Consider the following 19,673-nt stretch of genomic DNA (forward strand, 5'->3'; position numbering starts at 1 on the left):
CTCAATCAGAACATATCAGCCCAAGTCTGGGAGTCACATTTTAGGAAAGACATTAGTAATCTGGAGAATGTCTAGGCAAGAGCAACAAAGAAGATAAAGGGCCATGCCACATGAGGGTCAGAGACTGGGGATGTTTAACCAGGAGAAGAGGAAGAGACATATTCATGAGAGATACCTTCCAGGATTTGAAGACTTAGTATATGTGTAAGTGGAATGTCCTTATTCTGTTTGATCCCAGGAGATAGAATTAGGAACAGTGATATTATTATTCTAATCATTGCTATGGTGGGCATGAGTAGATTACAACACACAACAACATGGGTGGGTTAACATCATAAAAAACAAGCACCTTACAATGATATCCAAATGGCATTGTCCAAGAGACAAACATGATGCCAGTAATGCTTGACTGGGAAGGGAGGTTAATCATGTGGAGAGGGTGAGGGATGCCTATTGGATGATCTCTGGGCTCCAGTATTGCTATGTCAAGATTTGTAGAAGGTTACCATCATGGTAGACTGACCTCTTTTGAAGCATTTATGGGAAAGCATGGACAAGAGTCCTCCAGAATTAGGGGGCATGGATGGCATGCCGTATACATACTCTCTGAACAGATATTGATGTAGATGATATACTGGATCCAGAGAATTCGCCATGGAATGGGAGTCAACGCCCTGGGTTCTTGGTTTTCCTTCAAGGCTCAGTTCAGGTGTCACCTCCTGATCATCCATGAAGATTTCTTGATTTCCCCCCTAATTGTCAATGCCTTCTTCAAATGCCCTTGTTTTTGCTTATCTACCTGAATCAGGCTCCTTATCCCCAATCCTTCTCACAGGGCTACCTTACACATAGGGGTATTCAAGAGAAGTCTGAGGAATTGTGAATTCAGCTAATGAGTTCTGGTCCCAGGTCTGTAAATAACTGAATATATACCTTTGGGCAAATTCTTTCTCCCCTCTCGGTCTCATTTTCTTCCTCTGTACAATGAGAGGCTTGACCTCTGAGGTCCCTCCTAGCTCTGGGGTTCCATGACCACGGATGCCTTATTGACCAATAAGGACACGCAATGGAATTCCAAATTCTTTGATCCTGTGGGCAGTGAAATATTTCTTTGATGATTCCTTTTCTGCTTGTAATCACCTGGCCATAATGAACAAGACGTCCAAAAGCTTCAGAGCCATTTTATTTTTATTTTATTTCTTCCTGAAGTTCAATATCTTTCAAAGCCCCTCTCCTGTGGTAATGCTATTTTCTTGGCAGGAATGCATTTATTGGAGCTGTCACTCACTCTGAGTACTGCTCTGATGCCGTCCCGCTTCCCTGGCCTCTGCCTGACAGAGTGATATGGCTATCTGTAATTTAAAGGCTCATAGACCCAAATTGCCCACACAGACCTTGCCCATAGCACCAGTTAAGAACTGGATTTCCCACAAATTGGTTTCTGGGCAGGTTCTTGGCCCAAGTTGCTGAGTTTTCTTTTCCTGCTCAGGGACCTTTGGAATGTCAGAGGTTGGATGGTACCTTGGAGAGAGTCAAGAAAGAATTGGGATTGGAGTCTTCTCTGACACTTACTGTGTGACCCTGGGCAAGTCAATTAACCTCTCTGAACCCATCTCCTCTTCTATAAAATGGGGATGATTATACCTGATGCATTCATCTCACAGAGTTGTCATGAGATTATGTATGTGAAGGGATAGTGACTAACTATGTGATTTCATTGGTTTTGGAAACTCAGAAATGAAATTCCCCTTTACCAGTACAAGTGGGTACCTCTTCAACTTTAAGTCTTAGAGTGTCCTAGGGAAGTTGTACTCAGAGTCACACACACACATACACACACACACACACACACACATACACACACACACACAAGAAACTTTCATCTTATTGGAACTCAACTCTGCTTTTATTAATGAGGCTTTCAGTGTGACTACATAGGACTTGTTCTCTGAGAGACTATGAGCCACTTAGGGAGGGCTGCAGTTGTTTTTGCCATTCCTTTATTTTTATTTTATTTAAAATTTGTATTTTTAGTCCCATCATTGAATGCAGTGACTGACCCACAGCAAGTGCTTAATAAATACTCGCCTTGGCTATTCTCTTTACTGCTTGCTTTCTCCAGGCTTTTTAGTGAGAACAACAAATGCTTAAATATATTTTGGCCAAATTCTCTAGAGTCGAGATACAGGTATGGAGAACAGCATGAAATTGTCTAATCCAAGCCTTTCATTGGACAGAGGAGGAAAATGAGGTCTAGGAAGGGGGAAGAGACTTTCACAAGGTTATACAGTTATGAGCTATTAAGATGAGATAAGAACCTTTTTTTGGTATAAGTTATTCCATCTTAGAGGTAGTTAGGTAGTGCAAAGACTGGCTATAGCATTGGACCTTGAATCAAGAAGATTTGAGTTCTAATCCAGCCACCAGATGCTTACTAGCTGTATGACGTTGAGCAGGCAAATCATTTCAACCTGTCTGCCTCAGTTTCTTCAACTATAAATGGGGATAACAATAACACCAACCTCCCAGGATTATTATGAGGATCAAATGAGATAATATTTGTAAGTGACTTGCCCAGGGTTACATACATAGCTAGTAAGTGTCTGAGGTCTGAGATTGGATTTCAACGGAGGTATTGTGACTCTAATCCTAGCACTCTAACCACTCATAGAAAAAGAGAGTTTACATTCCCATAAGTGCTAGCACAAAGTCTCAAATATAGCATTAATGGGGTGGGGTATATTTGGGATTTGAATACTTTTTCAGTGACTAAACACAGGATCTCAGCTCTGCACCCAGTTAATTTCCATCAGGCTCTTTTAAGACACCCTTCCTATAAATGAAAAAAGTAAGAAGCATCCCTAATTAGGATATTAATGACCTGATGCCTATGAGTGTGGCCAAAATGATTTTAAATGCACTTTAAACATATTTTGTTTTTCTCTGTAATCTAAATCATCATTCCCATGCCCCAGAAGTCACCAAATAGTTGCTTGTTTTGGGAGATTTTTATTTAATTTAAGGGAATAGGATAGTATTGATGACCTGGGTTCTAGTTCCAGTTCAGCTGGTCCCACTTCGCTGCATGATGCTGGGCAGGTATACTATTTTACTTTTCCATATTTCTGCCTTCTCTGATGGTAATGTGTAGAAGTTTAGACTTGAATCAAACTTGAGAAGAGAACACTTTGGGGTCAGAGACTTGATATCTAACTTTAGGCATCTAAAGAACTATTCTGTGAAAGACAAGTAAAACTTTTTCTGCTTGATCACAGAAGGCAGGACCATGATTAGACTATAAGCTCCTTAAAGCCAGGGATTGTTCAATATTATAGAGAAAAAACAACTTTGAAAAGTTTCAGAGCTTTGATCGATGCCATGATAAATCAGGAGTCCAGAAGACAAAGTGAGCATGACTTTCCATTCTTCACTTCAAAGTGATGAACTTGAAATTCGGAGAAAGATATAGATGCTCTGATATGGCCAACATAGCAATTTGCTCTTACAAAAAAATGAAAAATATGATGAAAGTTGTATTTTCATTTTTTAATCATTGTTCAATTTGAGAGGTCATTGGGAAAGACAGATTAGAAATGCATAAAATTTTTTTTAAAAAGTGGGGATTGTTGCTAGAGTTTTTAATTTCCTTTCTAAGTGGCTCTAGCATGGCCATTTTACTTTTAAGGAAAATCACACAACTGGCTGAGGCTTTCCTTAGAATATGAGCTGATACATATGATTGGCAGCACTATTGACCAATGGATCCTTGTATATTTCCATATCATATTATTTCATTCATTGTCACATTCTTCTATGTGACAATCTCAGTGTCTGGTCTATAGTAAGTGCTTAATAAATTCTTGTTGATTATAATATGAACAATTACTTGAAGCTAGAGAACAGCAGATTTCAGATAATGGTGAGAAAAAAAAATCCAACAACTTCCTAATAATTGGAACTGTCCAACGCTAGACTCTTCTAAAGTTTGTGATTTTCCCTTAGCTGTTCCTGGCTACTATAGGCTTCCCAGGGGGAGATTAGAGGATTACCTGTTGGGTAGATTGTAGAGTAGATTCTTGTTTAGGTCCAGGTTACAGTGGTTGCCTTTTGAATCCCCTTTGACTCTGATATTCTGGGATCTTTGTGAGCTCCTCCCACTTTTTATGCTCTCTGCTGTAAGAAAATAAACACCACTTCTATTTCTCAAAGGGAACTGTGATTTTCATTAGGACAGGGAACTTCCAGGTGAGGGAACTCCTTCTGCCAGGGCAGGCTGACAATTTCTCTGCTCCCCTCAGCCTAGAGCAGTGGTGCTGGAATTTTTTGGTCTCAGGATCTCTTGATACTTTCAGCAATTAAGGACCCTGGAAGAACTATTGCTTATGTGAATTATAAATAGAGATGAACCATATTCTAAATTAACATAGCTTACCTTCAAAGTGTCTCTGGGACCCCTTTGGAGGGTTTGTAGTTTATAGACTGTGTACTGCTGCTACAGTCTTAGGCAGCATCTTGCAGTGCTGAGTAGGGAAGAACCTTGGCTACATACAACCTAAGTAAGTGTCAAAGGCAGCACGTGAACTCACCTCCATCCTAACTTCAAGGCCTGCCCTCTTTTACTAGTCCTTGCTGCCTCTCATCTCAAGTAAATAACAGGAAATACATTCATGAGATGTCAAGGACAGAACATTTAAAGTGAGTCATTGGGGGCAGCTGGGTAGCTCAGTGGACTGAGAGCCAGGCCTAGAGACGGGAAGTCCTAGGTTCAAATCTAGCCTCAGACACTTCCCAGCTGTGTGACCCTGGGCAAGTCACTTAACCCCCATTGCCTAGCCCTTACTACTCTTCTGCCTTGGAGCTAATACATAGTATTGATCCCAAGACTGAAGGTAAGGGTTTAAAAAAAACATATATCTTGAAGAATGCTAATATTGGGGGCACCTGGGTGAATCAGTGGATTGAGAGCCCGGCTTAAAGATGGAAGGTCCTGGGTTCAAATCTGGCCTCAGACACTTAACAGCTGGGTGACCCTGGGCAAGTCACTTAACCCCCATTGCCTAGCCCTTACTACTCTTCTGCCTTGGAGCTAATACATAGTATTGATCCCAAGACTGAAGGTAAGGGTTTAAAAAAAACATATATCTTGAAGAATGCTAATATTGGGGGCACCTGGGTGAATCAGTGGATTGAGAGCCCGGCTTAAAGATGGAAGGTCCTGGGTTCAAATCTGGCCTCAGACACTTAACAGCTGGGTGACCCTGGGCAAGTCCCTTGACCCCCATTGCCTGGCCCTTACTACTCTTCTGCCTTGGAGCTAATACACAGTATTGATTCCAAGACTGAAGGTGAGGGTTTTAAAAAAATGAGTCATTATAGACAATTACCTACCAATGCCCTAATTGGCCTTTTTCTTTCTTTCATATTTCCAGAGCTACCAAGATTTTTTTCTTTTTAAAAATTTTAGCTTTCTTCCATTCAAAGAAGGGTGATTAGCTTGTACAGCAACATCCTAATGTTTTGGATGGAAACCAAGGCACTTGCAGAGACTGTTGAGGCTAATCAAATGAATGTGTTCCCTCCTGTTTCTTCTAGGCCCTGCTATTCAGAAAATAAAAGAAAGAACCTGTAGACTCTGATGGAGGGAAACAATGCTACCATTGTCTCACTTGGTAGAGCAGAGTTGGAGAGGCAAGCTCAATTAACACAAATGAAGATCTAAGACCAGTTTGGATCAGGTAGCAAGAGACTAGAGTGGCTCTTTTTATGTGGTGAGGAGAAGTAGAAGTAGGTGTTATTATTTGAAGCTGGAGAATATCCCATTCTTTAATAGAATGTAAGCTCCTAGAAGGCAAGAGCTATTTTCTTTTTTATCCTCACGTCTCTAGTGCCTAGCATAGTGCCTGGCTCACAGCATGTGCTTAATGGAGGTAGAATCATTAATCATAGATTTTGAGCTAGAAGAAATCTCTGAGGTTTTCTCATTTAACTCCCCCATTTTATAAATGAAGAAACTGAGGTCCATGGAGGCTAAATAAATGACTTGCCTAAGGTCACTGGGTAGAATTTGAAGTGAAATTTGAATCCACGTCTTCTGAATTCAGAGTCAGTGCTCTTTCTACTGTAAAGATTAAAATTTGGGGAAACAGAGGCAGGAAGAAATTAGTTTCTCTCTGCAAGGAGTATTATATTTTATATGAGGTTTATTGAAGATTAAAATATAAAGAAAATACAAGTAAGAAAAGCACGTGTCTAGGCCCAGAGAGCCTATTCACGACCACTCACATCTTGCCTGCTAGGTGGAGAGCTGTGTGTGCTCCAAAGTGGAAATAAAAAGAGAAAAAAAGAGACCCCACCTACTGCGGAGAACCTTTAAATAATATTTTGCTCTTGTCCCAGGTGTAAATTCAGTGAGATTACAAAGCATTCTGGGGAAGTGGAGCATGGACTTCTGGGGATTGAAGTCCTGGATTCAAGTCTATTTTTACACTACTTGGATACTTTCACTCCACCAGGGTAGTAACTAGTAGACTGAAACTCAGGTCCTCTCATTCTAAATCTAATGTTCCTTCAACTGCCCCATGTTTTTCCTGGAAAGTTGATCAGTATTCTGGTCCAAAGAATCAGAATGAAGCTTTCAAGAAAGGTCTAAGAACAAAAGCTTCAAAGTCAAAGCTTATGCAGGATTTGTCCTGTTGAGGTCAAAAGTGGTAAGCTAGATGGATTTAAATATGGTTGAGGCTAGATTGGAAAGATGGTGGCAGACTGGTTAATTCATTTCACCAAGTATATGTTGAACTCTTAAAATGTGCCTACTATGTGCCAAGCATTGTGGGCGTATGAGTGGAGAGTAGGTTGCAGATATCAAAAAAAAAGTGTGAAACACATTCCTTGCCCTCAAGGAGCTCAAGGTCTTTTTGGAGAGTCAAGATCTTGAAATCAGGAAGGCTTAGGTGTCAAGTACTACATCTGACATGCAAGATATGTAACCATGGGAAAGTCATTTGCTGAAGCTTTCTGGGCTTCATCAATAAAACTGAGCTAAGGAGGAGGAGAAGGAAGAAGAAGAGAGCAGGAAGAGAAGAACAAAAAATAAAATGGACGTAGTTTGGAGCAGTATATGATCAGATGCCAAGTCCTCACCTTGGAATGTGTATCCCAATGCCTGTTACAGTGCCTGGATTATATATAAAATGAGGGAGTTGACTTATAAAACATAAAATCCATGAGAACAGGAACTTTTGACTTTGGGTCTCTACCATTTAGCACAGTGTCTGGTACATAGTAATGTTTAAAGTGATTGTTTGCTTCCTTCTTAATCAGTTCGCCCCAACCCCAGTAGGATGTAAAGTTCTTGAAGGAAGGGATTCTCTAGAGCACGTTTGTTTTTGTATCTTGGTACCTGTAAGTGCCCAACACTTAGTAGGTGCTTAAAAAATTCACTTGATTAATAAGAAATGAGTTTATCTCAAAGGTTCCTTCTGACTTTAAACCTATAATTAATTCTGTAATTAAAGTGTCATTAGATTTCAGAGCAGAGAGGGGTGAATTCAGGATAGATGGTCACAAGGGGAGATCTGGACAAAGTGGTTTGTTTTAGATAGTACATAAGTGAGAGGGATGGGGAGAACCTGGCCAGGTAGATGGATCTACCTCAGAGAGGCAGAAATGGGTGATGGACAACAGACCCTGAAAGTGGAGGGGGTAAATATCTTTAGCACTATCGATTTTTAGAAAAACTTTTACAAGTCAGAATTAGGCATTTCTGAACTAGAGATCACCTGGCCTGAATCTCTTATTATCTCGGAAGAGTTGATGAATCAGGCTTTTAGGTTTTAATAAGTTGTTAGGTCCAGATGTTTCCCATTGTATGTTACAAATGTTAATTATCTTCTAATTACTTATTAGCAGTGGCTAAATTGGCATTGAACACAACTGAACCCCAGCCAAATGAGTTTGGAGCTTCAGAAAGGAGTGGATTAACTAACAGTTTCTTCTGGCAGTAGTTATGAGAATATTTTTCACTCTCTATAGTATTTTATTTTTCAATAATTATATTTAGATTGGATGGAGATGAGAATCTCTCTGCCTCTGTGTCTCTGTCTCTTTCTGTCCATTTGTCTGTCTCTCTGTCTCTGTCTGTCTGTCTGTCTCTCTCTCTCTCACTGATCAGAATACACCCCCTGCCAATACCAAACATCATCCTATATTTTGGCCACAAATCCAATTGAATGATCAAAGACCAATGGAGTAAAAGGGCCTGGATGACTACTCCCTGACCATTTTGGTGCCATACTCTTGAGCCTCAACCTCCAACTCATTTCTCTGGTTCTCATCCTGGGGCCATGGGCTTCTGATGTATGAGAATTCATCTTATGGAGCACACAACCCACATCTACCATACTTCTTCTTGTGTCATTTTCATGACATGGAACCAAGCTTATATCTTTCTTCTTGACCTTCATCCTTCACTTAGAGCTTCAGAAACAATAATGAAATCAATACTACTCTTCTAGGAAAGGATGTGTCAATCAGTTATTCTATTCTATTCTACACTCACTCTCCCCTGGCTCCACAAGACTTCCCAAAACAAAACTCTACATCCTTATCCCCATTCCACTCTATGTGTTGTCTTCCCTCATTAGAATAAAATTCTTTGAGGGGCTTGTTTTTTGCATTGGTGTGCCTAAGACTTAGAGTGCCTGGCATATGGTAATACTGAAATGATTTTTATATTTATTTTTTTAAAAACCCTTGCCTTCTACCTTGGAATCAGTACTGTGTATTGGTCCCAAGGCAGAAGAGTGGTAAGGGCTAGGCAATGGGGGTCAAGTGACTTGCCCACGGTCACACAGCTGGGAAGTGTCTGAGGCCAGATTTGAACCCATGTATAATTGAAAATCTCTTACCCTAAAAAAGAACTACATTTTCTGGGAGCCCACTGACTTCCTGTCCTTAGGTACTTCCTGTAGACAGAGGATATTAGCAAGTGGATGGTCCTCCTGGGGCTCTTTTATTTTATTTTATTATTTATGTTTTTAAAAACCCTGACTTGCCTCTTGGAATCAATACTATGTATTGGTTCCAAGGCAGAAGAGTGGTAAGGGCTAGGTAATGGGGGTTAATGACTTGCCGAGGATCACACAGCTGGGAAGTATCTGAGTTCAAATTCGAACCCAGGACCACCAAGACCTGGCTCTCAATCCATTGAGCCACCCAGCTGCCCCCAACCATACCATATTCTTATCTCAGCTCTGGCCTCTTGTTTATCTGTTCTTTCATTTTAACAAGCATCTATTAAGCATCTCCTATTTGCCAGGTCTTGTGGTCTGGGAATTGTAAACACAAAGACAAACATGAACTAGTTTGCTTTCAAGTGGCGTACATTCTATAGGGAATATCTATCTATCTATACGCATGCATGTATACCCACACACAAAGTGAATACCAAACCACTTTAAGGAAGAACAGACAAGCATTTGAAGGCTGGGATTGTCAGAATAAGGAAAGCCTTCACGTGGGTGATACGGCTTGAGATGAGCCTTGAAAGAAATACAGTAGGACCTTGTTTTATGTGAACTCAACGCATGCAAATTTAAGTCTACCTGACTGGCATTTGAAAAAAAAAAATAAAAGCAGAAAAATACACAAAAGAAAAAAATTTAATTATGAGCTAAAACCATGCTATTTTCCCAAGAAGTGTAAAGTCTCCCAGCAGTTTGCCCAATCATGCTTATTCTCATTCTGAAAAGGGATGTGAACCTTTAGATTGTTTCGCATCAAGCATTAGCTCCTGCTTCAGCCCTGCTTTGTCCTGAGTTCTTGCTCATAACAAGTTGTTTCTGGTCAAAGCAGTGCTTCTCTTTGCTTTTATTAACACTATTTAGTTAATAATGGCCCCACTGTACAAGAGCGATGATGCTAGTAGCTCAGACAAGCCTAAGAAAAAGAGTAAAGTGCCTGCCTGGGTATGTTTGTGTAAGAAATACTCATTAAATAATGGGGTTCGCCATTATGCCTGGTTTTCAGCTCCTACGAAGGGTCTTGGAATGTATTGGTTGAGTAAAGGGAGTCCTGCTTGCAGGTCTCCAGGAGGTGGAAGGCAAGTGAGAGTCCACTCTGACATGTAAAGTCCCAGAGGAAGGAGATGACTGCTATGGATGCTCAGAGACTGGCAGCAAGTAGGGCGGTTGGTTTGGAACACAGAATGCATGATGGGGAATAATGTGATATATGCCTGGTAAGGCTGGCTGGAGCCAGACTCTGAAGAGCTTAAAAATGTTAATCAGAGGACTTTGCATTTGATTCTAGAAGCAATAGGGAGCCTTAGGAGTTTAATGAGTAGGGGAATGACACGGTCGATTTGTGCTTCAGACATATCACTTTGGCAGCTCTGTGGAAGATGCGTTAGAGAGGGAAAAGGTTGGAAGCAGACAGTCCAATTAATAGGCTATTGCAGCGGTCCAAGTAGAAGGTGAGCTGGCTCCAAACTAGGGCAGTTGTCATGTGAGTGGAGGGAAGGAAGTAAACATGAGGAATTAATAAAAAGCGATGATACCACAAAAGAGAGTCTCAGGTGGTTAGTGAGTTGGATTTAGAAAGGAAGGGGATTCTTGGCTAGATCATTCCCAAACTTCCCAATGCCATTTTCTGAGTAACTTTTCAGTTACTGTACCAAATACCATGCCAAATAGTGCCGCAAAAAATTAACTAGGGCCATGTTTCCAAATCAACTCCAACATTTAGAAAGTCCTTCAGTTTCTTTTGTGGAGGGAATTGCCAGCTCCTATACTGGTGGGACGGAAATTGTGTGTAAGCCAAGGAGGTGAGTCTCAGAGCTGGGAAGTCTGGGAACTTCATAAGTATGTCCCTGGATCATCCCCTGGGAGCAGAACAGATTTAGATGCTGGGTTTTACAGTAGAATTTTCCTTAATATACTCTCAGTGGTCAAGGGCATTGCATCTCCAATGGGCTATGGATTTAAAAAATGATTTCATTAAGTATATGTTGACATTCTTCTGGCTTCTGTTTGGACAACGTGGTTTGGGGTTGTTTTTAGAAAAAGAAAATAGCCCTTTTCCTTTCTCTGACTGTTTTCTCCCACTGGGTAAAGGATGACCTTCAGAACTCCTGTCTCTAAAGGGCTTTTCCTGAGGTATCTAGGATGTTAGTGCTGTATGATTGAGAAGCATCTTGGCAATATTAAGTGTGCTTGACTTGGGGTCCAAAGGAGCTGAGTTTGAATTCTGTTTTTGACATTTATTGACTGGTTATCTTTGGTTTAACTTCTTCTAGACACGATTTTCTCCTCTGTAAAATGGGTATAATAATATCCACAGTATCTACATAAGAGGATTATTTTGAAGCTATAATGAGTCAATTCATCTATTGTATAATATAAAGATATGTTAGATGCTATTGTCTAGTGGATAGTAGTCTGACCTTGGAGACAGGATCATTGAGTTAGTCTTAGCTCTTACATGTACTGGATGTGTGAGAATGTGCAAGCTTTTTCATTTTTTAGTGCTCCTGGATAACTACAATCTCTAAGACTACAAAATGAAGAGATGATATCAATATGAATTGGTAGAGGTTTAAATTCCTAATTCCAATTAAATACCAGGTCTGGTATTCTTTCTCCTTTTCCCTAAAAATGGAAAAATGATGGGATGTCTTGGATTCAAATCTCACCTTAAACACTTCTTGGTGGTGTAACCCTGGGCAAGTAAATTGGCTAGCTCTTCACTCTCTTCTGCCTTGCAACCAAAACTTAGTATAGATTTAAAATAGGAAGTAAGGGTTCTAAAAATATCCGTTATTTTTACTCTATATTATGTAGTATGTATTTACTTATTTTTGCATATATTTTGTATTCCCCTCTCCTTTTTTTCTCTTTTCCTGGAATGTAAGCTCCTTTAGGGCAAAGACTATTTTCAGTGACTGGAACAGTATTTGACACACAGGAAATTTTCTTTGATTTTTTTCTTCCTATTTACTAGCTGAGGGACCTTGAGTAAGTTTCACAGGCTCTTCAGTTAGACAAAAGTTTTGAGATTGTTGAGTGCAATTCTTTCTAAGTGAGGAAATGGAGACTCAGAGAAGCAATTAAGCATTCAAGAAGACCTACTTATTAAAAGCAGAACTGTGATTTGAACCTTGTTTTCCTGATTCCAAGTCCATTAATTTTCCTGTTAGAATCTGCTCCCTGACTTAGCCTTGTTAAACCTCAGTTTATTCATCTGTAAAATGAGGACAACGGTACTGTCTGGCTCAAAATTATGCAGATGTGATGAGATTATGTGAAAGCTTTGAAAGCATGAAGTATTAATTAATATAATAGTTATAAAGTTAGTAATTATCTTCACCTTTATGATTTTCAAAGCACTTTACAAATATTATCTGACTTATCCTCACAGTGATCCCGGGAAATAGATGCTATTATTATCTCCATTTTTATAGATGAAGAAACTGAAGCAGACAATCATTTAATGTTTAGGGTCACCTAGTAAGTATCTGAGGGAGGATTTAAACTCAAGTCTTTCTAATTCCAGGCTTAGTGCTATATGTAATGGTGATGGCGATGATGGCAGTGATGAGGAAGATGATGATGGTGATCATGATGATATTCTCATGATAAAAGATGCTGGAGTTTGAATAAAAACTGTCCTAGGACAAGTTGTATCCCAACTATTGATCTTTTATATTTAATATGTGAACATGTAGACAGATACAATAATCAATTTTTTAGTTATTAACAGTGTCACAACTCTACCAATGCATAAGAAGCTTCATCTTCCTGCTCTATGCCTTTTCATTTGTGCTACATGCCTGGAATGCTCTGCTTTCTTTCCTCCATCTCTTGGAATTCCTATTTTCCTTCAAGATTTAGCTTATATGATGCCTTCTGGAAGAGAAGCTTTTCATAGTTCTGTCTTCTACTTTGAATTAATTTTTTGTGTGTTTTCTATATACACATATATGTGTGTATGGGTACTTCTTGTTTTTTGTCCCATTAGAATGTAAGTTCCTTGAGGGCAGGAACTATATCCTTCTTATCTTTGTCATGCTATTACTTACCACAGAGCCTCAAACAAAGCTAATGCTTAATAAATGCTTGTCAATTAATTGATCTTATCTACCATCTTCATTATGCAGAGGAAGAAACTGAGCCTCCAAGTTTGTCGTCCAAGGCCATTCATTCAAGAAGTTACTAATCTCCCACTAGATTATGACTACCAAGGGAAAATCTGTCAGAAAAACCTCCTTCCAGCTCAGTGGAAACAGGGCAGAGAGTGAATGACTGACAGTTAATGCAATAAAACTTTCACAATCCTTTCCTCAGAATCCTCTCCCAGGGCTTGTATCCAAATTCTCCTCTTTTCCTTTTAAAGCTCATCCATGAAATTTACTCTATCCCTTCCTTCCTTGCTTCCTTGCTTCCTTGCTTCCTTTCTTCCTTTCTTCCTTCCTTCCTTCCTTCCTTCCTTCCTTCCTTCCTTCCTTCCTTCCTTCCTTCCTTCCTTCCTTCCTTCCTTCCTTCCTTCCTTCCTTCCTTCCTTCCTTCCTTCCTTCCTTCCTTCCTTCCTTCCTTCCTTCCTTCCTTCCTTCCTTCCTTCCTTCCTTCCTTCCTACATTAGCTACCCTCAGACTCCTGAAGATGTCATAATATTTCAGAGCAGGGAGAGACCTCAAGCAGTGATCTTGTCCCAAGTCCATAATTTTAATTATTGGAAGCCTTATTTATTTATGGAATCCTTATTGTAGAATCCTTAAAAAATTGTCTTCCAGCCTCTACTTAAAGACCTCCAGAAAGGAAGTACCCACTATTTCCTGTCATGGCCCATTCTAGTTTGAAGTCATTCTAAATGTGAAGATTTTCCTGACTTCAAATCTAAAGTTGTCTCTTTGTGACCTGAAAGTTCCTAATAACAAAATTTAAGAGCTAACAGGGGTTAATCTTGCTTCATTTTAAATTTCAATGTAAGGTTTAATGTGTATTTTACATGATATTTCATTTCATTTCATTCTCATAAAAACCCTTGAAGGAGGCACTATAATTATCCCCATTTTTACAGATGAATCTCAGTGAGGTTAAGTAGAGTCACACAGATAGTAAATAGTTGATTCAGGATTTGAATCCAGGTTTTCCTGATTCCAAACTAGTGCCCTATCCATTATGAAATGCTTTCTCCATTCTCTGGGGCCAAATGGAATGTGTCTGATCCACATGAAAGTTTTTTTTCAAATACCTTAAGACAGTTGTGACATTTCCCCCCCCTATCCCATCCTGCCCCACAACCTGAGGAGTCTCTTCCTCAGGTTAACATCCCCAGTGTCCTTCAGTGACCTTCTTTATTTCAATTATAACAGCTTAAAGAAAAGACACAACTCTAGGAATTCTAGAATTCCAATGGTGCTGTCACCAAACCCAGGGGGTCCTGGTGGGGCAGAAGAGAAGATAGTGGGTAGAAGTATCTCCTTGGACGGACCATTTCCCTTGTCTGACTAAGAAAGGCTTTTATACCCTGGAGTCTATTAACTTTTTTTCCAAATTGTGATAACTTTATCCTAATATATACATATGTGGTTGTGTGATCAGTTTGGGTCCTCTTAGATTGACCCATTTGGACTGCTACTTCTCCTGCCTATATATCATTTCAGCTAAGTAAAGGACAGTTTCCGGGGGCTCAATAGGGTTCACTGGAAAATTCTATTCCACCAGGATAAATTTGCTTGCCCAGGGAAAGTCTGTTCATAGGAATATTGATTAAAATCTAGATAGAGTCGATAGGGACCTGGTGTAGTCAAGTAGTGTAATGCCTAGAGAGATAGGGAACAACTGAGTTCAGATCCAGTTTCCAACTTACCAGCTGTGGGATCTTGGGTAAGTCACGTAACCTCTGTCTGCCTTAGGTTCTCCATCTCTAAAATGGGGATAACAAGAGCCCCTACCTCTCAGCATTATTGTGAGGATCAGATAAGATGACAATTGTAAATTCTTAGCACAACTCTCAGTACATTGTAGGCATTACATTAATGCTAGCTATTATTCTTTATTACTTTAGACTGCAGAGAAAAGGAAAGTGGGCATTTTTTTCATGATCACTCATATGGGATATTTCTTCATCTGCTTGGTAGAAAATGTTGACTTCTCTAAAGTTAGGGAAAATGAAGAAGGTATTAGACTTTGAGTCAGAGGACCTGGAATCAAATCCTGTTTCTCTTCCTTTCTAACTGTGTGATTTCGAGAAGGTTGCTTTACTTCTCTGGACCCCATTCCCTCATCTATAAAATCTAGGGGGTTGAGTACGTGACCTCTGAGACTACGTACAACTCTAAAGTGATGAGCCCATCATCCCAACAGTTTCCTTGCCTTCTGTCAGTTCCCAATTGTGCTGTCACCAAACCTAGAGGGTCCTGGTGGGGCAGAAGAGAAGATAGTGGGTAGATGTATCTCCTTGGAAAGACCATTTCCCTTGTCTGACTAAGCTAGGCTTTCATACCCTGGGGTCTATTAACTTTTTTTCCAAATTGTGATAACTATATCTCAATATAATTGGTTTCCATTGTAATTCTGGGTATTTTATTGTGCAATTTATTTAGATAAGGGGTCTGTAGGCTTCATTGGAATGCAATGATGCACTTAAAAAGACTACAGAAGACTATAGACTAAGAAGACTATATTAAGACAAACTATGACATACTTAAAATATTAAGACGGTCCCCTGGCTTAAGTGAACAATGAGATCTGCCTGACTCTGAATTAGACTGATTCAAAAAGGTCATGAATTCCTTTTCATTGGAAGTATTTGAGCTGAGACTGGACCAAAAAAGGCAGGAAGAGGCCATAATGGATAGGACAGAAAAAAAAGAAAGCATAACTGATTGGAACCATCTTGTGAAAGGCTTGAAATGCCAAAGGGAGGATGCTGTACTCGTCTTAGAGGTAGGGGATGGCTTTCTGTCAGGCATGGAGTATAGAGGAGTCTTGCTCTTAATAAAAAGTGAATTTAAAGAGCTCTCAGGATCCTTTCCAACTATGCTTCTAGCTTTTTAAGTCTCTAGGATGAGTAGCCCATCTTGTATAGCAAACCATGCTCCCTGGCTTCCTTCTCTGACTCCTTCTTATTATTTGTAAAGATTAAAAACAGACAGTTGGACATGTTAAAATAGGAGGATGCTGCCTTTAATCAGTTAAGGCTCATGGCGACTCTATAGGAAGTGATGAAATATTTCTTCTGGGCTCATGAGTTGCATTGATTTCTCTGTAATACATGGAGCCTGATGCATTTAATTCTCCTGAGTGCAGGAGGTAGATTGACATATAGGCACCTATAGATAAATGATGCATAAAGCTTTAACTACATAAACATCAATCTGCATTGGGTTTTGGGGAGGGGAGGATGTGGCGTGGCCAGAGTCTAAGGAACATGAATTATATTGGAAAAAAATTTTACCCTCCTGCCAAGAGACTTCTTAGAAATCATCAGTGCATCTGTTTTTCCCCCTTTCAATCCATCTCCTATCTGGCTGCCAGTGACACGCTTAAAGCACAAACCTGACTGTATCTATTCAAGATGCTTCTGTGGCTCCCTATTACTCCCAGAACAATTACAAAGTCTTCAGTTTGACATTTAAATTCCTTTATAAACTGCCTTGCTCCTACCTTTCTAGCTTTATGCATTATTCTTCTTGCTACCATCACAAACCTGACTGTATCTACTCAAGATGCTTCTGTGGCTCCCTATTACTCCCAGAACAATTATAAAGTCTTCAATTTGACATTTAAATTCCTTTATAAACTGCCTTGCTCCTACCTTTCTAGCTTTATGCATTATTCTTCTTGCTACCATCTTTGGTTCTGCCAAATTGCATTCTGGGTGATCCTCAGACATAGCATTCCATCACCCATTAGGCTACCCTTTTCCTTGGAATGCTCTTGCTTCCTTCCATCTTTGAGAATTCCTTGTGGTTCAGTATAACTCTTCATGACTGTATTTGGGGCTTTCTTGGCACTAGTGTGCCATTTCCTTCTCTAGCTCATTTTATAAATGGGGAAACTGAGGCAATAAGAATTAATGGACTCATCCAGTGTCCCCCAGCTAGTATCTGAAGATAGAGTGTACTCAGGAATATGAGTCTTTCTGAATCCATGCCTGGCACTCTATCCATTACAGTATATACCTGCCCTCTGTGGATCCCTACCTTCCTTCAATGCTCCTCTCTCTATCTTGAGACTTTTCTTGGACAAGATCTTCTAGTGCCCCAATAACTCCATCTTGGGTTTATTTCTATATATCTTGTATATATCTACATGTGTGCATAGTACTAAGAAAATGTAAGTCATGCGGGGAGCATCTATTTCATTTTTGTCATTGTATTTTAAGCACTTTGCACAGTGCCTAGCAAAGAGCAGGTCCTTATTAATGACATTCTAATTGATTGATTGGCCAAAGGGTAAATATAGACAATTCAGCCTAGAGGACCACAAGCAACTCATAATTGGGAGGATCTGTGGAGACTAGCTAATCCAACTGCTGTCTGACCAAGAATCATCTCCCACGTCTTCTTCAAAAATTATTATCCAGTCTTTGGAGAAGGAAATCTCCTTCCTTAGCTCCCAAGGCAGCCTAATCCACATTGGGACAGACTTGATCTCTTGAACAATTTTTATAATATGGAGCCCAAAATCCTTATCTTGGGATTTCCCCCTATTTTCCTATTTCTGCACTTTAAGGTCAAGAAGAAAACATATCATTACTCCTCTGTGATAGGCCTAATGATGCCTGAAGATGGTGATTATATTCCCCTTTCCCTTCTCTGGAAGTCTTCTTTAGGCAAAATATTCTCAATTCCTTCAATGAGTACTAGTATGGAATGTGTCCCTGGCTCAGTGCCCTATAGAAAAGATCTTTTAATGGCTTCTTGACAAAACGATCACAGATTTCTGGGACTGAAAGTTACCTAAGTCCCATTTTATAGAAGAGGAAACTGAGACATGGAGAAATGAGATAATTTGTCTAAGATCACATAAGTAGCAAGTTGCAGAGACTGGTTACCCTGAAACTCCCATTCACTGCTACTCTCTGGGACCAAGCGGGACAAATAATAATAATTGCTAACATTTTGATAGTTCTTTAAAATTTGTAAAGCACTAGGGGCAGCTGGGTAGCTCAGTGGATTGAAAGTCAGGTCCAGAGATAAGAGGTCCTAGGTTCAAATCTGAACTCAGACACTTTCCAGCTGTATGACCCTGGGCAAGTCACTTAACCCCATTGCCTAGCCCTTACCACTCTTCTGCCTTGGAATCAATACACAGTATTGATTCCAAGACAGAAGGTAAGGCTTTTAAAAAAGTTTGTAAAGCACTTAAAATGTAATTTTATCTGATCCTATGTACAGCCCTGGGAAATGGGTGCTTTTATTACCTCAATTTCATGGTTGAAAAAACTGAAGCCAAAAAAATTTGGATGATTTGCCCAGGATCACACAGCTCATATATAAGGTTGGATTTTAACTCAGAACTAGTGATTTACTAATTGTGTCATTTAGCTAATCCCTTTTCTGTAAGTAGGAAGTTTTTTTATACAAGCAGAATGCTATTGTGTGTACCATAAGAATGAGAGACAGAATGATGGAGTGGAAGAAAGATTGGCTTTGTAATAAGAGGTTCTAGGTTCAAATCTTCATTTGCTTACCACCATGCATGAGGTACTTCACCCCTGTAGGCCTCTGTTCCCTCACTTGTAAAATGAGAAGGGTAGAGTAGATGGTCTCTTCCAGCTTTGCTTCCAGTTCTGAGTTTATGTTCCTCTGAGTACTATAATCCTAAGTTTTCTCTTCTCCAGAATAATGAAAATTGTATTAAAGTGAATGAAAAAAGTTGGAGATTTAGCTGAATGAATGATTGAGGAAGGGCTAATTAATTGAGAGAGTATGGATGGATCAAACTATGCATCATGGTGGCAAAGGTTTAGGACTCAAGGTAATGCTCTGTTGACAAAGGATTCCTTCAAGGCCTTGTAGAAAGATATACACAAAGATGAGTAAGACAGAAGTTCTATAATCCAATACCATGCCATGAAAGAGGGAGTCAATAGTGGTTAGAGAATCCCCTTTATAAATTGGCGAGCCAGGGACCAAGCAGCAGCCCCCTATCCAGTTGCTCTAGCCCATGATTATTATAGCCCAGGTATAGGCTTGCATATATAGAAGTCTCAGACCTGTTGTTGAGCCTGTGAAGACTTCTGGTGGAAGGGGCAGATGAGGACAATTTGTTCTAATGGTCAGGAAGGGGACAGAAGTGGGCCCTGTGGAGTGTGTCAGGCTTGGTTACACACCGAAGATGGTAAGGTCATCCATTGCATCTCTCGCCATTTCCAGTTGTCCCAATTTTTGTCTTGCCACTTTCACTGACTCTAGAAGAGAGAGGGAGGCTGAAGACTTGGCACATGTGTTTCACTTCAATCTGACATATGATCAAATCAAAAGACATCACCAGTCATATTAGTTTGGTCCTCTTCTGATACGAAGTACCAAAGCCAACCACTATCTGCCAGGTACTTCTCTGCTAGCTATACAAAGGTAAAAAATAGTCTTTGCCTCCATTCATCCTAATGGCAGAGGCTACAGGTAAATAATAGGTATGTAGAAGATATAAAGAGTAGATGAAGGT

This window comes from Monodelphis domestica, chromosome 4 (genome assembly GCF_027887165.1).
Source record: "Monodelphis domestica isolate mMonDom1 chromosome 4, mMonDom1.pri, whole genome shotgun sequence".
Lineage (NCBI taxonomy): Eukaryota > Metazoa > Chordata > Mammalia > Didelphimorphia > Didelphidae > Monodelphis > Monodelphis domestica.